This window comes from Papaver somniferum, chromosome 5, assembly GCF_003573695.1.
Source record: "Papaver somniferum cultivar HN1 chromosome 5, ASM357369v1, whole genome shotgun sequence".
Lineage (NCBI taxonomy): Eukaryota > Viridiplantae > Streptophyta > Magnoliopsida > Ranunculales > Papaveraceae > Papaver > Papaver somniferum.
In genome coordinates, this window is record NC_039362.1 from 109,623,137 (window position 1) to 109,646,311 (window position 23,175).

Sequence of the window (23,175 nt, forward strand, 5' to 3'; positions counted from 1 at the left end):
GAAAGGATGGGGTGGAGGTTGATTGCCACAAAATCCTGATTGAGGAAGTAATAAAACCGAATTTCTGTCTACCCGTACGATTTTATGGCATGGAAACATTAGGACAAACTCTTGGAAAGCGATTCCTTGGCCAAAGTATGGTGTTAAGCTTACCGAGCCTGCTAAGAAGGTTAGTTGCTTGGCTTGTTTGATTTGTAAGTCGAATATACATAAACTAGTCTATCAATTATATGAATCACCGATCCAAGTGCAAATTAGAGAACCTAGAAAAATAGAAATATGTGTAACTTTCAAAAGTAACTAACTATTTAATCTTATGCAGAACCCTACCAGGAATTCACAACCAACTACTTCTCTGCGGAAGTCTCCTGCACGTAGCAACCCTTTGATGGATCTAAGAAGCAGTCTCCTAATCTTATGCAGAACTCTACCAGTAATTCCCAACCAAATCCTTCAATATCTCTAGAGAAGTCGTGCACATCTACGACAGAACCTCTGGCTAAGACATCTAATGGAGTATGTTTTTTTTTTGACTTTTTTTCTTCGTAAATCTATATTGCTAATTCTAGCATCTTCTTTTTATATGACGTTCATATGCCGTATATCTCCGCAGAAAGCAAAATACGACTTTTGGAATGGATCTAGGGGAAACGTCGCTGCTAGAGGCAATATTTTACCTACGGTGCTTAACCAGAAAATACAAGGAGAAGATCTTCATAAAAACTGTTATGTTGTCAATATTCAGGAGGTTATAGTTCCATCGTTCGTGTTAACCGAACCAAGTGGTGAGTTTAAGTTATTAGGGGAAGCTGAAAATAGTTTTGTGGCATGGCCGAAAGATAAATGTTCCATATCTGATGAAAAGGTTAGTTTCTTAGCTCTTTTGCTTTGTTAATCAAGTATATAAATTGTTTTATATAAATCGGTATTCAGTTTGATTAAAGAATAAGTACGAGACAGAAATATATTAACACCTAAATGGAACATGAATGCCAGTGTAAATTAGAAAATTGATATTTGGTTACGGATTTTATTATGGGCGTCAGCTGTGAAAAATGGTGCGGCCTTCAGTGAAGTTGTCTTTATTACATTGTTGGAAAAATGACTTTTGTCTCTCTCTTGTTGAGAATTCACATGAAAGACGAAATCTCTTGATGCAGGAAACTCCACAACATGGAAAACCTCATAAGCAGCCAGAACCAGTTTGAGATTCTGAAAAGAAATTGGACAGTGACCTAAGAACAACTAGCAGCCTTGCAGATGATAAACGGAATGAGGAGCACCTAGAAATCAATCCACATTCGGGGAGTCATGCAGACTGTAGTTGCAGGAAATCCTACACTACACCCCTCATATGATTTCATTATTACTCAACTCATTTTTAGGTTTACACTCTTAATTTTATTGATCAATCTTTGAATGTTCTTACAAGAAAAGATAAGGAATCAAGAATGACCTCTGCGTTAGACTTTCTCTCTTCTATTTACTTGTTTCTTACTCAAAAAGATGTCTCCCTTTCCTTTACAACTGAACGACTATTTATAGGGAAGTACATAGTGGATGACAGCTAATCTGTCCTTTATTTTCAAACATGGATTGCGACATTCTCGCAACCTTACAAATGTTAATCTCGCAAACTCTCTAATTTTCGCAGGACTATCACATCTTTCTCATGATTTTAGCTGACGTCGTTTATTATATCATTTCTGAAATTGTTCTGCGACGCTGTTGTGTTGTGTTGTTGATAATTTCGCTAAGATATCACTGTTGCGAGATTCTGATCCTACATCTTGCATCTTCTCATATCTTTTCTGCAAAGTAGAGAATGATGTGAGAAATGCCGCAGCCGTTCATTTCTTCATATTCTGCATTTATCACACGTACTCTTTCTTCCATCTGTTTCTTGACACGTCTTTTGTAACCGTTGTTTTTTAACCGTTTATATTTTTACGTATTAATCGTGTTTATCTTCTCGAGAAAAAATTCCCTCTATATATATTCTTTCTCACTCTCTTTTTCTTTCTTTTTATTTTCTCTGCAACTTCATCGTTCTTCTACAAATCCGTTATTGTAATTTTTCTTCTTTCTTCTTCAATCTTTTTAAGTTCTTCTTCATCTTCATACTATTTCTTCTACATATCTTCATCGTTCGTAATTTTCTTCGAAATAATCTTCCTGCTACTATTTTCCATGGATTCATCAAGGTTAGTTTTCTTTTTTCTTCTTTATGGGTTTTGCTGAAATTGATCTTGTTTATTTCCTTATTTGATGTTGTTTATGTGATTTCCATACTCTTGTTATTTCAGCAAAAGCGCCTCCAATAATAAATTTACAGTTCAGAACCCTAATATTCCCAAATCGCAGCATAAGGTTGGTGCGCATAAAAGAAAGTCTGCGAATGAGAAGGTAGTAAGAAACACTATCCTTTTCTAATAACAATATTGTTTCCTCTGTTTCTTATCTGGATTGTAATTCGCAAGGTGATAAGGATGTCAATAAACCTCTCAAGAAATCTCGCCACCTTAAAACTGTTCCAACTTCCGTTCCATTCCACTTACTTATCTCTTTTAAATCTCTTGTGACATCTTCGCAAGATAAACCTTTATCTCCCATTCGCGAAAAAGCTGCCTCAAACTTCATTTCTTCAGCTGACCTTTCAATGATTGAAACCACCCTTGTTGATCCTTCTATGAATGAAACTTCTTCTCTTCCTATTGAGAATGTTTCTCAACCTTCTATCACTGCCAGTTCTTTACCTGAGTCTCTTCCTCTTTCGAAAGAAACCGTGGAAGGAATAAATATTGCTTTCAAAGTTTTATCTGAAGTCCTGGATGATGGAAATAAGTCTTCTACTGATCCTATCAAGTCTAATGTTTGCGAAATTCTGACTAAGCATTTAGGTTCTAACAGAGCTGCTTCGCAGTCAGCTTTGGAAAAAGAGTGTAATGCTCTTCGTCTCGAAAATCAAAAGCTTCAGAATGTTTTGTTGGATCGTGACAATCTTCGCAAGAAGAATGATGAGTTGAGAGGTATGATTTTCTTACCCATGTCTTCAATTTGCCTTTTTAATGGTTTTATCCTTCCCATATTTAATTATCCTTGAAATCCCTCTTTCGCATGTTAAGCCTTAAATCAGAAACGAATAATGGAGAGATATCAATTTGAATCCGATGTTGAAGAATCCCGTGTTGATAAAGAAATTTTGATGGATCAATATAACCAATTAGATAACCTCTATTCATATTCTCTTGATCATATAAATAATCTTACCAATGAAAATACCCAATTAGTTCAGAGACAAAATTTATTAAGTAATGAAGTATCTCGCCTTTCTTATTATTTAACTAAAGATAATTTAGGGATGAAAACCTTATCATATGAGAATAAAACCTTATCTCAAGAGAAGCGAACTTGTTTAAAAAAGATAGCTATATCTTCGCAACAACTTAGCATTCTTCAGAAAGTATGTGATGACCAAGAGCAATCTCTTCGCTCTTTGAGAAATGAACTTAAAGAAGTAACAGAGTCATCTATCGCTGAAAGAGATACACTAATTCAAGGTAGAATAGATTTAAGTGTAAAGGAGAATCAACTTAAAGAACAATATTCCAAATTAGAAGAATCTTATTCTTCTCTTGTGAAGAAAAATGCCTTTGTTATTTCTAAAGAGAAAAATCTTCAGTCTCGACTTAAAGGTTTGATTGGAGATAAATTTGATGACGCAATGGACCGTTGATAGAATAGTTGCATGTCCTTGATTCAACACCTTATTTCGCAAAAGGAAGGTAGTCATAATAGTTTGACTGCCTTAACTATCTTGTCTTTGTCATATCTTTCTGAATTCTTCATCTTAATGAAATTTTGTATTCTACCTTTCGCAGAGTCTGAGAAGAATCTTCATTCCTCCATTTCTGTTTTGGAGGAGAAATATGCCAAAATTCGCAAAGAAAATGCATTGGTTGTCTCTGCCCTTACTGGCTCTCGCGACCGAGCAGAAAGAAGACTTGATTATCTTGCTTTTTTTAAGGATATTCAAGATAGGAATCATCAGAGAGCACTTCTTCGTCAAGTTCATCTCCGAGCTGAAGTCCTTGTAAATGATATTTATTGTCTAAATCTCTTACTCCTACATCAATCGAACCTTTGTAAGTAGATGATGATGAAGTTCCTCGTCCTGCTGATAGTGATTATGATTATGAAAGTGGTGCAGAGGATAATTTCTTGGAAGATGAAGAAGAAATTCCTTCTAAGGGAGCATCTGCTGGTGTTAATCAAAAAGAAAAAGAAGTCTCTCCTGAAAAAGTAATTGCTGGCGATAATCAAGGTGCTAGTCAAAGCGAAGATCTGAACCGAAATGAAGGAGAGACTTGCGATAATGAGAACATTGGCAAAGAACGTCTGTTATCTCCTGTTACTGGAATTAATATTGAAGTTTGAGCTTCTTATCTAGTTTTATCTTCTTGAATTGTATTATTTTTATCACTTTTGCGAATAACCAACTTTAGAATCAACTTTTCTTTTTAGTATTTTGTTGATGAGAAAGATAATGCTTTCTGTTACGAATACTTATAAATATTTTGTTTTATCATGTGGTCTTATTTCTCCTTCCTAATTAAAGGTCTTATTATGCCACCTCTTGTCATTGCGACAAAATCGCAGGACGTCCTTGCACTTTCATGCAAAAACCCATTGATCTTGCCTTAACTTTTTCTTTTGTATTATGGCATCTTCAAGAATGTTCCGATAATATGACAGGCCTAAATATTCTTGCGAAAATAAAGCCCCATGACATTGTCGTCTTGCGACGAAATCGCAGGACGTCTTCGCACTTTCATGCGAAAACCCATTGACCTCGTCTTATCTTTTTCTTTTATATTATTGCCTCTTCAGGATTGTTCCACAAATATGACAAGCCTTAATACTCTTGCGAATAGAAAGCCTCATGACATTTGCATCTTAAGACACTTATCAGCTCCCTAATGGAGGATGTCGCCCTTATCTTCCCCCTGTTTGCCCCTTCAAGGAGGCGTACTTCTACCATATAAGGTTAGCTCCTCCCATCCAGTCTTAACAACAACCAGTTGTTTTCGCAGCCTCTTATCCCTTTTACCTATAGGTCTTATGGTTAAGAGACTGCACCCTAAGTGAGATTTTCTTCGGGCCGAGTGCAGTATAAGCCAAGACTTGTCAAGAATGGCAAGGTACGCTTCAAACGTCCCTGGCACTCTTGACTCAACCGTGTACCTCGGCGCCTTGATCATATCTGCACTCCATGGGAGAGTCCTTATTACCTTAGTCGCCCAACCCAAGTCATATGCTTAAGCTGAGAATCCAAGGTGCCTCTCCCGAATGGGCTTTATTGACCCCAAATCTCCATGAATCAGGTTCCGATGGCGGTGTAGCCTTTCCCTGAGCCATTCAACAGGTACCCCCTAATATGACGTACTTTAGGTCTTACATTTGCCTCTTGCGAAATTTTATTCGCGAACTCGGGTGTACGCCAGAAAGGTTCGCCCCTTTCTTTTATGTCATTGTTCTGTGATTATCTCTGCGAAAATTTCGCACATCATGATCTTGTTTTGATATGAATAATCTTGCAATTATTTTTTCAGAATCCATAACTTCTCAAATCTTCTTACGGATAATATCTTTTTAAATACAACTTGTTCCATGGTCTGTCAAGTCTATGACCAACATCTCTGCCTTCTGGATCCATTAATCTATAAGCTCCTGTTCCAACTATCTCCTTAATGATGTACGGTCCATCCCATTTTTTCGCTATTTTTCCACCATTTTCTCGCTGATATATTGGTGTCTCTCGCAGAACTAAATCTCCTGGTTGGAATTCGCGTACTTTGACACATTTATTATATTCTCGGGCTAATCTTCGCTGATAATTCTCCATATGTTGTAAAGCTTTTTCTCTTCTTTCTTCTAATTCATCAAGTTTATTTAAGATCAAACCCACACTAAGATTTTTCTCCCAAGCTTCTCTTTTTGTTGTTGGAAAAACAACTTCTGTTGGTAACACCGCTTCAACTCTGTATGTTAAACAAAAAGGTGACATTCCAATAGCTTCTCTTCTAGTTGTATTATAAGCCCATACTTCATTATGTACTTGTTCGCACCATGCTCTGTGATGTCCTTCTAATTTCTTCTTTAATATATCTGCAATTGTTTTGTTTGTTGCGTCTACCAGCCCATTAGCTTGTGGATACAAAGGAATAGACTTTCCACATTTTATCTTGAATGCATTAAGTAGCATTTCTATATTCTGTCCTTCAAACTGTTTCCCATTATCAGATACCAACTGCGCAGGAATTCCGAATCTGCAAATGATATTTTCGAATATGAATGTAAAGATATCTTTGTCGCGAATATGTTGTACTGTCCATTTTGTGAAATAATCTGTTGCGACTATTAAATATCTTCTTTGTCTAGAACCTGGTAAAAATGGTCCCACAATATCTAAACCCCACTTTCCAAAAGGCCACACACTGGTTGAAGATGATAATGGTGCTCCAGGTGCATGTATTTTCTTTCCATGCCGTTGACAATCTTCGCAACGTCTTGATATTTGTTTGGCATCTTCGTGCATGTATGGCCAGTAATTGCGTTGCATTTTTGCTCTATCTGCCAAAGATCTTCCCCCGCTATGATTGCCAGCATCCCTACTATGTAACATTTTCAGCACTTTTTCTCCTTCCTCTCGTGTCAAACATCTGAGTGATGGTCCATTAAAGGATTTTCGGTATAGCAACCCATCTCTTAATTCATAATTCATAATTCATCTGAGTGATGGTCCATTAAACGAGCTTCTTGTATTTCTTCAAGGATAGTTCACTTGTAGTATACTCTCCCTTTATTTGGCGAATAACTAGCTGCGAATCACTAGTGATCCTGGCATTTTCTAGTTTCATTTCTATTGCGAATTTTAAGGCATGTATCACATCTTCATATTCTGTTTCATTATTAGTGGATGCGAATTCCAATCTGAATGAAAAAGCCATCTTTATTCCTTCTGGCGAAATTAAAACAATTCCAACTCCATTTCCTTCTCCATTTGATGATCCATCTACCAATATCTCCCATCTATTTGGTTCTGTTAGTAAATTTTTTGGATCTCCGCGTTCTTCTTCTATATCCATCATTTCTTCTACTGCTTCATCTTCTTCTAAAGGAAATTTTGCCAAGAAATCTGCAACAACTTGTGACTTTGGTGAAGATAAAATTTCATATTTAATATCAAAGTGGCCTACTTGTGCATTCCATTTCTCCACTCTTACTGATCTTTTAGAATTATTCATCACTGATTCAATTGGTACTTTTTTTAATACCTTTATCTTATGCGCTGAAAATATATGCGGAGCTTAAATGATGCATAAACTAATGCTAAGATTAACTTCTCAATCTTTGAGTAATTCTTCTCGGCAGTATTAAAAGTTTTGCTAATGTAATAAATGGGTTTCTCCACTCCTGCGTCTACTCGCAATAACACACACTTAATGCATGCGACGTCGTCGCAAGATAGATCAATAATTCTTCTCCTGATTCTGCTTTTTGTAAAATAGTTGTATTCATAAGATGTTCTTTGATCCCTTGAAAATCTTTTTCACATTCATCAGTCCATTTAAATTTCGCACCCTTCTTGAGTATATCGAAAAAATATTTGCATTTGTCTGATGATCGCGAAATGAATCTCCCCAGCGAAGCTAGAAGCCCATTCAACTTTGTACATCTTTTATTGTTGCTGGTGTTGGCATGTCACGAACTGCTTGCACTTTTTCTGGATCAACCTGTATTCCTTCCTTTGATACAATGTAGCCTAAAAATTTCCCGATGCAACTCCAATAGTACACTTCTCAGGATTCAATTTAATGTTATACTGCCGCATTTGTTCAAAATCTCCCTCAGGTCTTGTACATGGTCTTTAGCTTCTTTACTCTTTACTAACATGTCATCCACGTATACTTCTAATGTTTTGTGTATCCATTTTGCGAACACCTTCTCTACCATTCTTTGGTATGTCGCTCCCGCATTTCGCAAACCAAATGGCATTTTCGTGTAACAATATAAACCTCTAGGGCGAAGAAAGCAGTATGTTCTTGATCTTCTTCAGCGAGAGGGATTTGGTTATACCCTTTGTACCCATCTAAAGACGATACTCTATCGTTTCCCGCTGCGATTCCACCATTTGAGGAATATCTGGTAACGGAAAACTATATTTGGGGCAAGCTTTGTTTAAATCAGTGAAATCTATGCAAATCCTGATTCCTTTGTTTTTGTTTGGGACAATGACCATATTCGCTATCCATTCTGGGTATTTAGCTTCTCTTATGATTCCCGCATCAAGCATTTTCTGTAGTTCTTCTTCTATTTGGGAATGGTAAGTTGTTGCAATTTTTTTTATTCTCTGTTTAAATGGTCTCACATTTTTGTTAATCTCCAACTTGTGGCATGAAATTGATGGATCTATTCCCGGTATCTCATCCATGCTTCCTGCGAAAACATCTTTATATTCTCGCAACAGGTTAACAGTTCTTTCTTCTTCTTCCACATCCATTTTGGTTCCAATTCTCAATATTAGAGGTTCTTCTATAGTCCCAACGTTTATTTCTTTTGTTGGTTCTGCGGCAGTGTAACTGGGTTTAGGTTCTCCCATCGGTGTTGGTTCTTTTATTGTTTTCACAGGTCCTTCTCCTTCCTCCGAAATTTCGCTGGGTATTCCTTTGCCTTCTTTTGCCCTTATCATATATACTCTAAATTCTTCTTCTTTCTTTGCTTCCTTTGCCAACTTTCTGCGAAATTGTTTCTTTTTTGCTTGTCCTTCATAATGTTTTACTTCAATTTGATGACATAATTTCGCATTGTCAACATCTCCTCTGATTTCACCTATTCCATTTGGTTTGGGGAATTTAATACATTGATGCAACGTTGATACTACATCTTTTATCGCATGTATCCATGGTATTCCTAATAACATATTATATGGCGATTCCATATCCACCACGCACAGTGTTACGTGTGTTTCGATCTCTCCAAGTGGAATTAGTACCACTATTTCTCCTTTAGGTTTTGTTGTGGATTTTCCAAAGCCGTGAACAAAATATGTTGAACTGGAAATTTCTTCATATTTAAATCACATTCCCCGGAATGCATGATAAAATATTATATCCACTGAACTTCCTGTATCGATTAAAGTTCTGTTCAATATCCATTCTCCCATGGATTTTGTTGTTGTCTCCTTCTCTTTTCGCGCAATAGGTACTGTAATAACCAACGAAGATGTGTGGTTCAAATTTTCTTTTGGTATTTCTGCCGCCATGAATGTAATTTTTTGCTTTTCCCAATCTTTCAAGGGTGGTGTCTTTTCTACCGCCATAACCTTCCTTCCTTCAAAATTTAGTTTATGTATTCTTCCTTTGATGTTTTCATGGAATTCATTAACCATCGTTTTTGTTATCATATTACACTCTAATCTTTTGTCATCTTCATTAATTATAATCATCTTTCTTTTAACTGGTTCACTGATTTATTTAATCACTTTCTTGATTTGAACATTCTCAACAACAATCTTCAACTTTCGATCTTGAAGTCCCTGTTTCTAGCGCCATTATGTAGTTGCAGGAAATCCTACACTACACCCCTCATATGATTTCATTATTACTCAACTCATTTTTAGGTTTACACTCTTAATTTTATTGATCAATCTTTGAATGTTATTACAAGAAAAGATAAGGAATCAAGAATGACCTCTGCTTTAGACTTTCTCTCTCCTATTTACTTGTTTCTTACTCAAAAAGATCTCTCCCTTTCCTTTACAACTGAACGACTATTTATAGGGAAGTACATAGTGGATGACAGCTAATCTGTCCTTTATTTTCGAATATGGCTTGCGACATTCTCGCAACCTTACAAATGTTAATCTCGCAAACTCTCTAATTTTCGCAGGACCATCACATCTTTCTCATGATTTTAGCTGACGTCGTTTATTATATCATTTCTGAAATTGTTCTGCGACGCTGTTGTGTTGTGTTGTTGATAATTTCGCTAAGATATCACTGTTGCGAGATTCTGATCCTACACAGACTATGAAAAGCTTCCTCAGAAGACTAAAAAGGCGCAGAGAAAGTTATATGTACAAAGTGTAGATCAGGCATACCAACTTCCAGATGGGAAACAGAGGATGACAAGGTTTAGCGCGTCGAGAATGTCACAACCTGATCCATTGCATGCAGAGACACCACCATCAAAAAAGTTGAAGAAAAACCGATGATTTTTGGATAAATGTTCTTTAATATTTTCTTTTTCAAACTATTATACAAAAGCTCAACATTTTTTACTGTGTTATTAATAATAATATGAATTTTTGGCATATATGAATTTCATATTTAACCACAATTTATAAAGTATAAGAGAATTTGGATAGTGCCAGGTGGATGGTTTAGATGCGTCATATCTGAACGGCTTAGAGGCGTCACACGCGTAATACACACGCTTCGAGATTAATTGGCGTGGCTAAACATAAAATAAAGACACATTAAGCAGATACTCCCTCCGTTTCAAAAAGACAGTCCGCTTTGACTTTGTCAAAATATTAAGGAGACCATAGTATATTACTTGACTACCCTTAGTTACTTACCTAGTTTATTTTAATAACAATGTTAGCAATAAAAATTATCTAGAGCTGTTAGGAGGATTATAAATACGAAATATAAACTATTAGACAAAAGCTCAACATTTTTTACTGTGTTATTAATAATAATATGAATTTTTGGCATATATGAATTTCAGATTTAACCACAATTTATAAAGTATAAGAGAATTTGGATAGTGCCAGGTGGATGGTTTAGATGCGTCATATCTGAACGGTTTAGAGGCGTCACACGCGTAATACACACGCTTCAAGATTAATTGGCGTGGCTAAACATAACATAAAGACACATTAAGCAGATACTTCCTCCGTTTCAAAAAGACAGTCCTCTTTGACTTTATCAAAATATTAAGGAGAGCATAGTATATTACTTGACTACCCTTAGTTACTTACCTAGTTTATTTTAATAACAATGTTAGCAATAAAAACTATCTAAAACTGTTAGGAGGATTATAAATACGAAATATAAAAGGAAAATCAAAAGATATCGAATTTATGGTATATAAAGTTTATATGGAATTTAATGTTTGGATCTAAATATATATTCTTGTAAAAGGAATGAAAGATATATTTGTTTCCGTAGTTATACAAATTTATTTAATATATTCAAATCGGGTGCCATTAAAAATAAATCTATTAATATAAAAAGTTTAAGGGTATATTAGAAAGTTCATTGGAAATATATGACTATAAACAGAAGCTGGACAAAATTTTGAAACAGACGAAAATGGAATAGAGGACGGTCTTTCAGAAACAGAGGGAGTATAAATTGGCGTGCCTAAATATCACATAAAGCCACGCTATATGGCATGTCTATAGGATATCCAATGAACGGCTCGCAACGTTACATGTGGATGGTCAAGTTACATCTGAACGGTCAATACTGCATCATCCTGAAAGAGATCCAATGGTTCCTAATACAGCCACGTGGATGAAGGTAATTGTAAATTGGCGTGGCTAAATATCACATATAGACACGTTATATGGCATGTCTATAGGATCTTCAATGAACGGCTCACAACGTTACATGTGGACGGTGAAGGATGCATATAATTTAACGGTCAATATTGCATCATTTTAAATGAGATCCAACGATTCCTAATACGGCCACGTGGATCAAGGTAATTATAAATTGGCATGGCTAAATATCACATATAGCCACACTATATGGCGTGTCTATAGGATATCCAACGAACAGCTCACAACATTACACGTGGATGTTATTCAACGGTTCCTAATACAGCCACGTGGATGAAGGTTATTGAAATTGGCGTGGCTAAAACATAACATATGGCCACGTTTAACCTATATGGGGCGTGTCTATAGGATATCCAATGAACGGCTCACAACGTTACATGTGGATGGTATTCAACGGTTCCTAACACAGCCACGTGGATGAAGGTAAGTGAAATTGGCGCGGTTAAAACATAACATATAACCACGTTAAACTTATAATGGCGTGTCTATAGGATAACCAATGGCTACGCCAAAAAGCAATTTGTGTGTCTAAAGTGAACCAAATAGCCACGCCAAAAAGCAATTTGCGTGTCTATAGTGAATCAAATAGCCACACCAAAAGGAATTTGTGTGTCTATGATGAATCAAATAGCCACGCTAAAACAATAAATCGTGTGTCTATAGAGTACCAGTACTTAAGTTTTTGGGACACTATATAGCAACGCCTATATGGCTATGGCGTGTCTATTTCATGCAGAAATAGACACGCAAGGCAGGCGTGGCTATAAGCTACCTAAAACCACGTCGTCATACCTAAAACCACGCAAGCAGAATCCACACCAAGTCCAAACCAAATTTGTGTGTCAAAGCCCCTATGGACACGCCAATTTGGCGTGGCAAAAGGGTCTGTTTGTAATAGTGAAAGATACCTTCATCACTTTTAGTATCAAATGTTCCTTTTTGTTCTCGATCTTTTAGGATATAACACTTACTTCTGAATACCCTGAGGTAGTGTAAGTTGGGTTTCCTACCATACCACAACTCATAAGGAGTGTTTAGAGTCTTAGACCGTAGATAGACACGGTTGATCAAGTAACATGCTGTGAAAACAGATCTCCCCAAAACCTTAAGGGTGGGTTTTTGTTATGGAGAATTACTCTGGCCATTTCCTGAATATTCCTATTCTTTCTTTCTGCAACTCCATTAGCCTGAGGAGTAATGGGTGGTGAGTATTGTTGAATAATTCCCAGTTTTTTACAGAATTCAAATACTTTGGTGTCTTTGAATTCAGTGCCACGGTCACTTCTAATTTTCTTTAGTTTGAGACCTTGTTCGTTCTGGATCCTATTAACAATAATATTTAATTCATCAAAGGTTTCATTCTTATGAGTTAGGAATGCTACTGTTAGAGCATAGCTCGGTCGAACTCGCATGCGTTGCTATCTCATGCATGTTTGTCAATGTTAGTGATCAAAACTATAAGTCTTGATTTCTAGCCTACATAGCTAAGTCTCAGACTAGGATAAAAAAGTGTAGTTGAGCTCAAGGACTTCATGGAGATTCATCATACAACGACGAATATCTACTCAAGGAACCGTGGAACTTCATCAACAAAAGGGTATGTAGAGACTTGAACTTATCTATCACCCAAAAGTCTATCTCTTCTATCTCCTACTTCTTATGAGAAAAAAGTCGTATGCTATATAGACTGGATCATACACATTTGATATTTCGAGCCGAGTATATCTTTCCTATCTATATCTCGAAATCATGTGTTGCTAAAGCGTTTCGCTGTGATCAAGTTTATCTTCACCTAGTGACGAAAGTCATGAAAAGTTTCAATTACTTTGAGAATTGCTCAGACGTGAAACGGTCTGTGAATAACGTCTATATAACGTCCTTTGAGAATGTCTCAATGATTGGAATGAGAGTTTATATTACATAACCATGTATTCCTTAATCCGAAGTTTTCGAACTTTGTTGATTGAGAGAATCCGTAGGAATTGGCTTTTCCAAGTCCGCGAACCCAGTCCGCGAACTCAGTCCGTGAACTGACGGAAGTTCTTATACCGAGAATTTCTGCTGGGATTTTCCAAAAACTCGTTTGCGCGTAAGACCGCGAACTGGCGAAAGTCTCTTTGCCGAGATTTTCTGCTGAGTTTGGAAAATTCCACCGGTTGTCTTAAGTCCGCGAACTTGTTTGTGAGCTGAAGAGGTTATGATCTAAAGATGTGCTCTGAACATGAAACTTAAATTACTAAGGAATGCTTTATGCAAACCGTGGCTATAAAGTTCATGAGCCAATTCAATCGAATTATCTTTGTTTCAATTGTGTCTTGTGTAGTTGCATAAGATCTCATAGCAATTGAACAACTCTTTAACTAGTTCATTTGAGTCAATTGAACTAGTTATGGTGAAGAAGAACAAGGTTAATATGAAATGCTCATATGGTTAAATTTTGGGTTACTATGTTGAACCAACATACACGTACACGTTTGGGCATGGTTTTCACAAACCCAGTAAACGTCTACCCAAGTGTGTGTGACAAGGTAAGTTTTCGATCTAACGGTTGAGAAATATTAGCTTGAATCTAAATCAAGTTTTCATCTAACGGTGAATACGGATTGCTTTGTAACTAAGGCAAAACCCTGATTTGAAGGCTATATAAAGGATACATCTAGCATTGTACAAAACTAATCCCCACACGTCTGTGCGATACTAGTGCGCTCGCTAGAGTCGATTCTCCTTTAAACTTTGGTTTTCTTCTCTAAAACCAGGTTAACGACTTAAAGACTTCATTGGGATTGTGAAGCCAGACCGATACTACTTTTATCGTAGTTGTGTGATCTGATCTTGCATCTTCTATCGTACGAGTACAATCTTTGATTGGCCTTAGATCGTGAGAGTTCTCCGATAGGGAAGATAAAGAAGTCACAAAAATCTTCGTCTCACTGTATATGATTCCTCGAAAAACCGCCTGTGTAGTCAGGAAGGATTGTAGAGAGGTGATTGATTAATCTAGGCTGTTCTTCGGGAATATACGACCGGATTATCAATTGGTTCCTGTTCACCTTGATTTCATCTCTGTATGATTATCTTAGTCGTAGCTCCGTAAGTTTACTTATGTTGGGCACCTTCAATTAAATTGATCACTTTTGTGGTTTGATTTAGTTGCGTATTCCGATTAAATTAATCATGAGTTTACTTGTGATTAATTTGGTTGAGTTTTGGATATAGAAAATCATTTCCATGGTTTTTGGTGTCCAATTAAAAAATCCTTCTTTTCTTTTGAAATTAAGGTCGCTCTTGTTGTTCTTTCGGGAATGACATCAAATGGGGGAGAGTTCTTTTGAACTTGTGCTTAATGGTAATATCTTGCGGGGTGTGCGGCTGTAGAATTTTATAGGGGTTATCTTGTATCTTAAAACTCCTTGATGAATGCATCTAGCTTCGGCTTTATGATTGCAACTAAATTAAGTTGGTATGTATTTTTCTTTTAGTCTATGAATGTCTCTTGTGGAAATTTCATTATGATCCCGTTCTTGTACCTTTGCTAATTTTATTGACAAAAAGGGGGAGAAATATTGTAGTTCACACTACAAATACATATGGTTTTTGGATCATTGTGTAAGGGGGAGTGGTTTCCATGATCGAGATGGAGTATTGACTAAGGGGGAGTGATACATATATCCATAGTATTATTGTTAAAGTCGTGATACAATTGGACTTTGATGTTACATAATTATACTATGACACTGTATAATAATGATCGATAATCTCGATTTCTCTCATTGTTATAGCTACGGATCTTCAACAACGGTGATGCAAAACTTACAACCTTTGGGATCATTGGAGTACTTGGAAAGACGAAGATTTCAGGGAACGTTGAAGATTAGACTATGGAATAAGAGCCACTAAAGTTTATCTTTTTTGTATTCCATATGTATTAATAGTTTTGTCACCAAAATTGACAAAGGGGGAGATTGTTAGAGCATAGCTCGGTCGACCTCGCATGCGTTGCTATATCAAGCATGTTTGTCAATGTTAGTGATCAAAACTATAAGTCTTGATTTCTAGCCTACATAGTTAAGTCTCGGATTAGGATAGAAAAGTGTAGTTGAGCTCAAGGACTTCATGGCGGTTCATCATACAACGACGAAGATCTACTCAAGGAACCGTGGAACTTCATCAACAAAAAGGTATGTGGAGACTTGAACTTATCTATCACTCAAAAGTCTATCTCTTCTATCTCCTACTTCTTATGAGAAAAAATTCGTATGCTATATAGACTGGATCATACACATTTGATATTTCGAGCCGAGTATATCTCGCCTATATATATCTCGAAATCATGTGTTGGTAAAGCGTTTCGCTTTAATCAAGTCTATCTTCACCTAGTGACGAAAGTCATGAAAAGTTTCAATTACTTTGAGAATTGCTCTGACGTGAAACTGTCTGTGAATAACGCCTATATAACGTCCTCTGAGAATGTCTCAATGATTGGAATGAGAGTTTAGATTACATAACCATGTATTCCTTAATCCGAAGTTTTAGAACTTTGTTGATTGAGAGAAACCGGAGGAATTGGCTTTGCCAAGTCAGTGAACTGACGGAAGTTCTTGTACCGAGAATTTCTGCTGGGATTTTCCAAAAACTCGTTTGCGTGTAAGACCACGAACTCAGTCCGCGAACCTAGTCCGCGAACTGGCGAAAGTCTCTTTGCCGAGATTTTCTGTTGATTTTGGAAAACTCCACCGGTTGTCTTAAGTCCGCGAACTTGTTTGTGATCTTAAGAGGTTATGATCTAATGATGTGCTCTGAACATGAAACTTAAATTACTAAGGAATGCTTTATGCAAACCGTGGCTATAAAGTTCATGAGAAGATTCAATCGAATCGAATCATCTTTGTTTCAATTGTGTCTTGTGTAGTTACATAAGATCTCATAGCAATTGAACAACTCTTTAACTAGTTCATTTGAGTCAAATGAACTAGTTATGGTGAAGAAGAACAAGGTTAATATGAAATGCTCATATGGTTAACTTTTGGGTTACTATGTTGAACCAACATACATGTACACGTTTGGGCATGGTTTTCACAAACCCAGTAAACGTCTACCCAAGTGTGTGTGACAAGCTAAGTTTTTGATCTAACGGTTGAGAAATATTAGCTTAAATCTAAATCAGGTTTTCATCTAACGGTGAATATGGATTGCTTTGTAACTAAGGCAAAACCCTGATTTGAAGGATATATAAAGGAGACATCTAGCATTGTGCAAAACTAATCCCCACACGTCTATGTGATACTAGTGCGCTCGCTAGAGTCGATTCTCCTTTAACCTTTGGTTTCCTTCTCTGAAAACAAGTTAACGACTTAAAGACTTCATTGGGATTGTGAAGCCAGACCGATACTACTTTTATCGTAGTTGTGTGATCTGATCTTGCATCTTCTATCGTACGAGTACAATCTTTGATTGGCTTGAGATCGTGAGAGTTCTCCGATAGGCAAGATAAAGAAGTCACAAACATCTTTATCTCACTGTTTGTGATTCCTCGACAAACCGCCTGTGTAGTCATGAAGGATTGTAGAGAGGTGATTGATTAATCTAGGCTGTTCTTCGGGAACATAAGACCGGATTATCTATTGGTTCATGTTAACCTTGATTTCATATCTTAAGACGGAACAAAACCTAGGGTTTATCTGTGGGAGACAGATTTATCCTTTGATAAACTTTTCTGTGTGAGACAGATTTGTTTATTATCAAGTCTGCGATTTTGGGTTGCAGCAACTCTTGGTTGTGGGTGAGATCAGCTAAGGGAATCAAGTGTGCAGTATCCTGCTGGGATCAGAGGCGTAGGAGTACAACTGTACCTTGGATCGGTGGGAGACTGATTGGGGTTCAACTATAGTCCAGTCCGAAGTTAGCTTGTAGTAGGATAGTGTCTGTAGCGGCTTAATATAGTGTGTATTCAATCTGGACTAGGTTCCGGGGTTTTCTGCATTTGCGGTTTCCTCGTTAATAAAACTTCTGGTGTCTGTGTTATTTCCTTTCTGCATTATATTTTATATAATTGAAATAATACAGGTTGTGCGTTCGTGATCATCAATTGGAAATCCAATCTTTGGTTGTTGATTGATATTGATTGATCCTTGGACATTGGTCTTTGGTACCGTCCAAGTTATTCCTTGTATTTGATAAAGACTCGTTATTGATTTTATCTTGAGTAAAAATCAAATCAAGAGAGATATTAACTCGTTGAGATACTTTTATCTAGATTGAGTCTGACTGTCTAGTTGATTCTCTAGCAAAGTATTTCGGAGTTAGTCCATACAGATTGCTAAGCGAAATATTGGGTGGTGTTGTTAGACTCCCGCTTTTTCAATTGGTATCAGAGCAGGCAAACACATTAAATACCTTATAAGTCTGTGTTTGTAAGCGATCTGACTCTATGGACAGTAGTGCTATCTCAATAAATGCACCACCAGATCCAGGGATATCAGAATTCTCTTCCATGAATGATTTAATTAAATCTGTAGAAGAAATTCTATCTAAACCTCCACCAGGTTTAAAATTCCTTGAAGTGTTTTCAGGGCTTGAAAAGAAGCTTGAGAGCTTATCTCTTGATGTTGAGTTATACCTCCAGAAAGAGCAAGAATCTCTTGACAGGCTAAATCAAGTTATGATGAATAATATTTATGTTGAGGTTGATATTGATATTGATTTACTAATCAGTGAGAGCAGTGCTCCTCCTCTGCGTAATCCAATTAGTTGTAACAAACAAAACGGATTACAAGAGGAGTTTAAATCTCAGTCATCTGAGTGTATCACCTCAAAGCATGAATTTATTCGTTGTTCAATTCCTGATACTTCATATCAAGATAGTAGTATTGCCTTCTTTTATGAAGAAGCTAGTATGTCTCTGTTTATCAAAAGAGTTTCCCCTCGCAGTACTAAAAACTATCTTTACTAAAAGCCCCTCTCTTTATTACATCATGACACATGTCTTAACACTTCTTAATTACCCTTAATGCCATTCTTTAACATAACCCTCTCCTTCTTCATTAATTCCTCCCTTGTCCTCCCATTTTCATGGGTATTTTCTACTTGGACTTGGGTTTAGTCCCCAAGTCCCTACACCACAACCCAAGCTCATCTCTGTTCTTAGGGGCACCTCTAATCCGTTAAGGGGGTATTTTTTCATGTATCAACAATACTAATTCAAGGAAATGTTGTTAACAAATAGGAGTTGATCACGTAAATGGGATCAACAACTGTAGTTGATCCATAAAAACTGAAGACCGCTACAAGCACACTTGCCACAATCACCACCACCACCACTACAACAACATCCACTACCACCAGTACAACACCAAATAAACACAAATCACCTAAATCTTTACCAGTAAACAATTAAAACACAATCATATAGAAATTATTGATTTCGTTGAATTTTATTGAATCAAAATCACAAGAAATTTAAACTATTTTAAAACTAAAATTGATTGTTTACCTTTCCATTTAATCATGTCCATTGGTATTAAGATCACACTTATCTATCTTCAATAATCAATTTTCTTACCACATCACTAATTTCCTAGATCTGAAAATTAATGAAATCGAAATGATCAAATCTAAATCTGAAGTTTATTGGTTCAAACGAATTGTTGTGAATCGGTGATGGATAGTTGTTGTTGATGATCCCACTCAAAGCACTCAAACCTCTCTCTTGAATCTCACTGGGAAAAAAATAAACAAAAACGTGGAAATAGAGATGCTGATGGTGGTAATGTTGATAGTGGTGGTGGTAATTAATGGTGTCGGAGATACAGATGGTGGCTGCAATGAAGATGATGGTGCCAGATTTGATTTTGAGATCTGAAATTAAAAGAAATAGAATGATTTTTCTTTTAAAACCTTACTAATCTACCAGGGATGAATCGAAAATCTTATATAATGTTAGATCTACAGTTAATAATGGAGGACGTGGTGGTGGCGATGGCGGCAACGGAGCTGGTGGTGGTAGTTGCAGAAGCTTCGCTGGGAGTTGAGAGAGAAGGAAAGAGAAGAAAAAATAAAATATTAATTCTTAGATTTGAAGAGAATTAAAGGAGGAGGGATAAATATGAAAACAAAATTAATGGTAATGGACCCTGATGGGCATATAGATGGAGAGAGATATTTTTATTGCATGATAAGGATATTTGTGTAGCCCATCAAAACAAGGGTCGATTATATAATTACCTTTTTTTTTTTGAAGGAATAAGGAGCATGAAAGCCCCAAAATTTATTGATACTTGAAAATAATTACATAATATTCAATTAATCCATAAATCGAAATACATGATTAATACAATAATATTGACCCGAAAAAAATCGATAACAAAATTCTGTATCAAATATATGTAAATCGAAAGGGGAATTGAATTCTTCTAATGGTTTATCACCATTTTTTAGTATACTCTCCGAGAAGATATGATGCTTCCATAAAAGAAGTAATATGCCCAAATTCCACATCGAATTTTGTAATCTCTAATCATCACGTCTGTAACTGGCTGATTGAAAGATTGAACGAAATCGAAGGCTCTCCTGGAGGTATGAGAAATCGTAATGGCATACACTTGCCATACATATGAGAATTAAAAGACACAGTAAATACATATCAATCTTTGCTATAAATACATATCAATCATTGCCATAATGCAATTTTATTTATCTAACTCCTTTAAAATCCTAAGTCATTGGAACCCCCACGTTGAATGGTGAGTGTCACCTTTCAACGAGAGAATAGTGAGTTTTCGAGAGGGCCAGAATCGACGAGAGAAGAGTTCTCACGTTAAACCTGGAGAGGACACTTGGCGAGCGCGAGACTCTATTGGTCGGAGGGGTTAAAACCTAAATCTAATCCCGTTTAAAAAAAAAAAAAATCTTCTGCGAGAAGAAAAAAAAACTAAATATCTTTCTTTTTCTTTCAATGCGATCTTCTTATCTTTCTTTTCTCTTTTCAGAACTATAACCCTAAATGTCGGTGATCTTTATATCCTAATCCGTGGAGTCACATCCTATACACATATACTATTAGCAGCGGCTCATCCCTTTCGTCTAAATATTATTTTTTTGTCACTCATCTTGCCGACACAATGGTTTTATGCGTTGTTGATTAGTAATCTAATCTCTTACCTGATTTGATTTTTGATTTTAGTTTTTTATCTCTTCCTATGTTCCTGTATAAACCTTTATTGATTATTGTTTTTTATTTTTTTTGGTATTATGTATGTTTCTAGGTTTCTGCTTTGTTTTCATTCATGGATTATTTACAGATTAGTGGGTGGCTATTCAAAAAGCAAGATTTGAAAAATTGAGGTGATCTTATTCTAGCTCAGTCTTATTTTAGTTTCTGATTTTTTTAACCCCAACCTCAACTCAATTGTACGTTCCATAATGGTTTTCTCTAACCCTAAGCCTGGTATTGGGTATCTTTTTTAATTTTTAGGTTTTCTATTTGGATTTTAAATATGTATACGTTAAATTGGTTATCACAAGTATAAGAATGTATAAATTATGATCTCATCTCTCTCTTTTTTTTTCTTCTTCTTCGGTTTCCGGTATAGGAAAAAACTATGTGTTCCTTAAAAATGTGATGCCCAAGCCAATCGTGCGACCTTGGATATAAGGTCCAGTGATATCGATAAAACTTCACCAAAATATAATTCGCTATGGTGAGGAACCACCAAAATATAGTTGGCGATGGTGAGGAACTCCTTTGGATCATAATGCATTTTATTGTTGAAGTACTATGTAGTAAGGGAATGAGAATTGATGGTAATTTAGAACTGAACACGATGATATGGTTAATAATGCAATTACAATTATTTGTTTCCGAATTGGTATGCTTAATACATTCGATAATAATCACAGGCTGCAGCACAAATGTTTGAAAAGCTGAGATTTCGTTGGAGTTCAATATTGCTATTCTACCTCATAGTGCTGATGTGGTAACCTTTATGTCATGGGTTGATGGGTTTAGGTTTCTCAAGGTACGATGCTGCTAAAAACTAATCTACTTTAGAATTTTCGAAATGAAATGGTATTCATTTTAACTAAATATTTAATTTGGCTAATGTGGTTGCTCTACAGGTTAAGGCAAATGCAGACACTCCCAGAGGCATTTACAACAAGAAACAATGGTGCTCGGCGAAATGAAATTGTATCCGTTCAAACTAAATATTTAATTGGACTAATCTACTTTAGAATTTTCCAAATAAAATTGTATCTATTTAAATAAATATACTCCCTCCGTTCCTTTTTAATAGGCTGGTTTCCTAAAATAAGTGTTTCAAAAAAATGGGCTGGTTTCCTAATTGGGAAAGTCAAATGTTACTTAGTTTTTTGGGACCACTTTTCTCTCAACTTTTTTTGATGACAAGTGTCACGTGAACCATTTCACTATACTTCTTTTGCTCACAAGTGTCATGGGGACCATTTCACTTCACTTCTTTTATTGACAAGTGTCATGAAGACCACTTTCAATGATTAGTTCTCTTAATTTCCTTAATTTTCTTTAAAAACAAAACCAGCTTATTAAAAAATAATTAAGGAAGTATGTAATTTGGCTAATATGGTTGCTCTGCAGGTTATGGCAAATGCAGACGCTCCTAGAGGCATTTACAACAAGAAACAATAATGCTTGGCGAATCGGACTTCATAGGACAGAGCCCATGCTAAATGTGGCATTTTTGTCTACTTACTCGAACACATCATAATAGTTACTGTAAGTTTTCTCGGTGTTCTCATGTGATTTACTTCACTTTTGATTGGATTTTATATCAAGAGAATAGACTGCAGAATTTTTATTTCACTTAGTACGAACGGAGACATTATCCGATTCTTAGTGCCCTTTTCATTTGCGGTGATGATAATGGCGACTCGCGGAGCAATGAGATGGGAAGAAAGGTAAAATACCTAATCAATAGCTTATCCATTTAAAAGCACACCAGCTGGTACTAATAGTGATAAAGACATGATAGGCATGAAATCATACGTTGGTTTTGGTAATGAAATTTTTGTTGTTAGTGATGAATGTGATTGTTTTTCTTTGTTGTCAATTAATGTCTGGACTTCCTAGAGCCTTTGTGCTGTGATTTTGTTAGAATTTATTTTTCCTTTCTCTTTTTGTGTAATTGGGATGAGCGAGGCGAAGCCGAAGCCGATACCGAATTTTACCAAATCAAAAATATGGTTAAAAAAATGCCCAATGTGTAGCAGACGTGGACCAAACGATGGTGGATGGTTTTGGGATTCCCCCGGTGCATAGCACGGGCACACAATCTAGCTAAACTACTCCACCGAATCTTAACAAAATCAAGATCCGGGTAGAAAAGATAAAGAAATTTTATGAAGGAAGACGAAGATAACTGATTATTTTTTCTGGATAACTACCTACTTGCATAGCGTGAATTTTTGGATGAAGATGACTGATTATATAATTACTACTTCCCCAATTGGTGGGATCTCCCAAATGTGGCCAACTCTAGGCCGCTAGGAGCATAAAAAGATCCAATTAATTC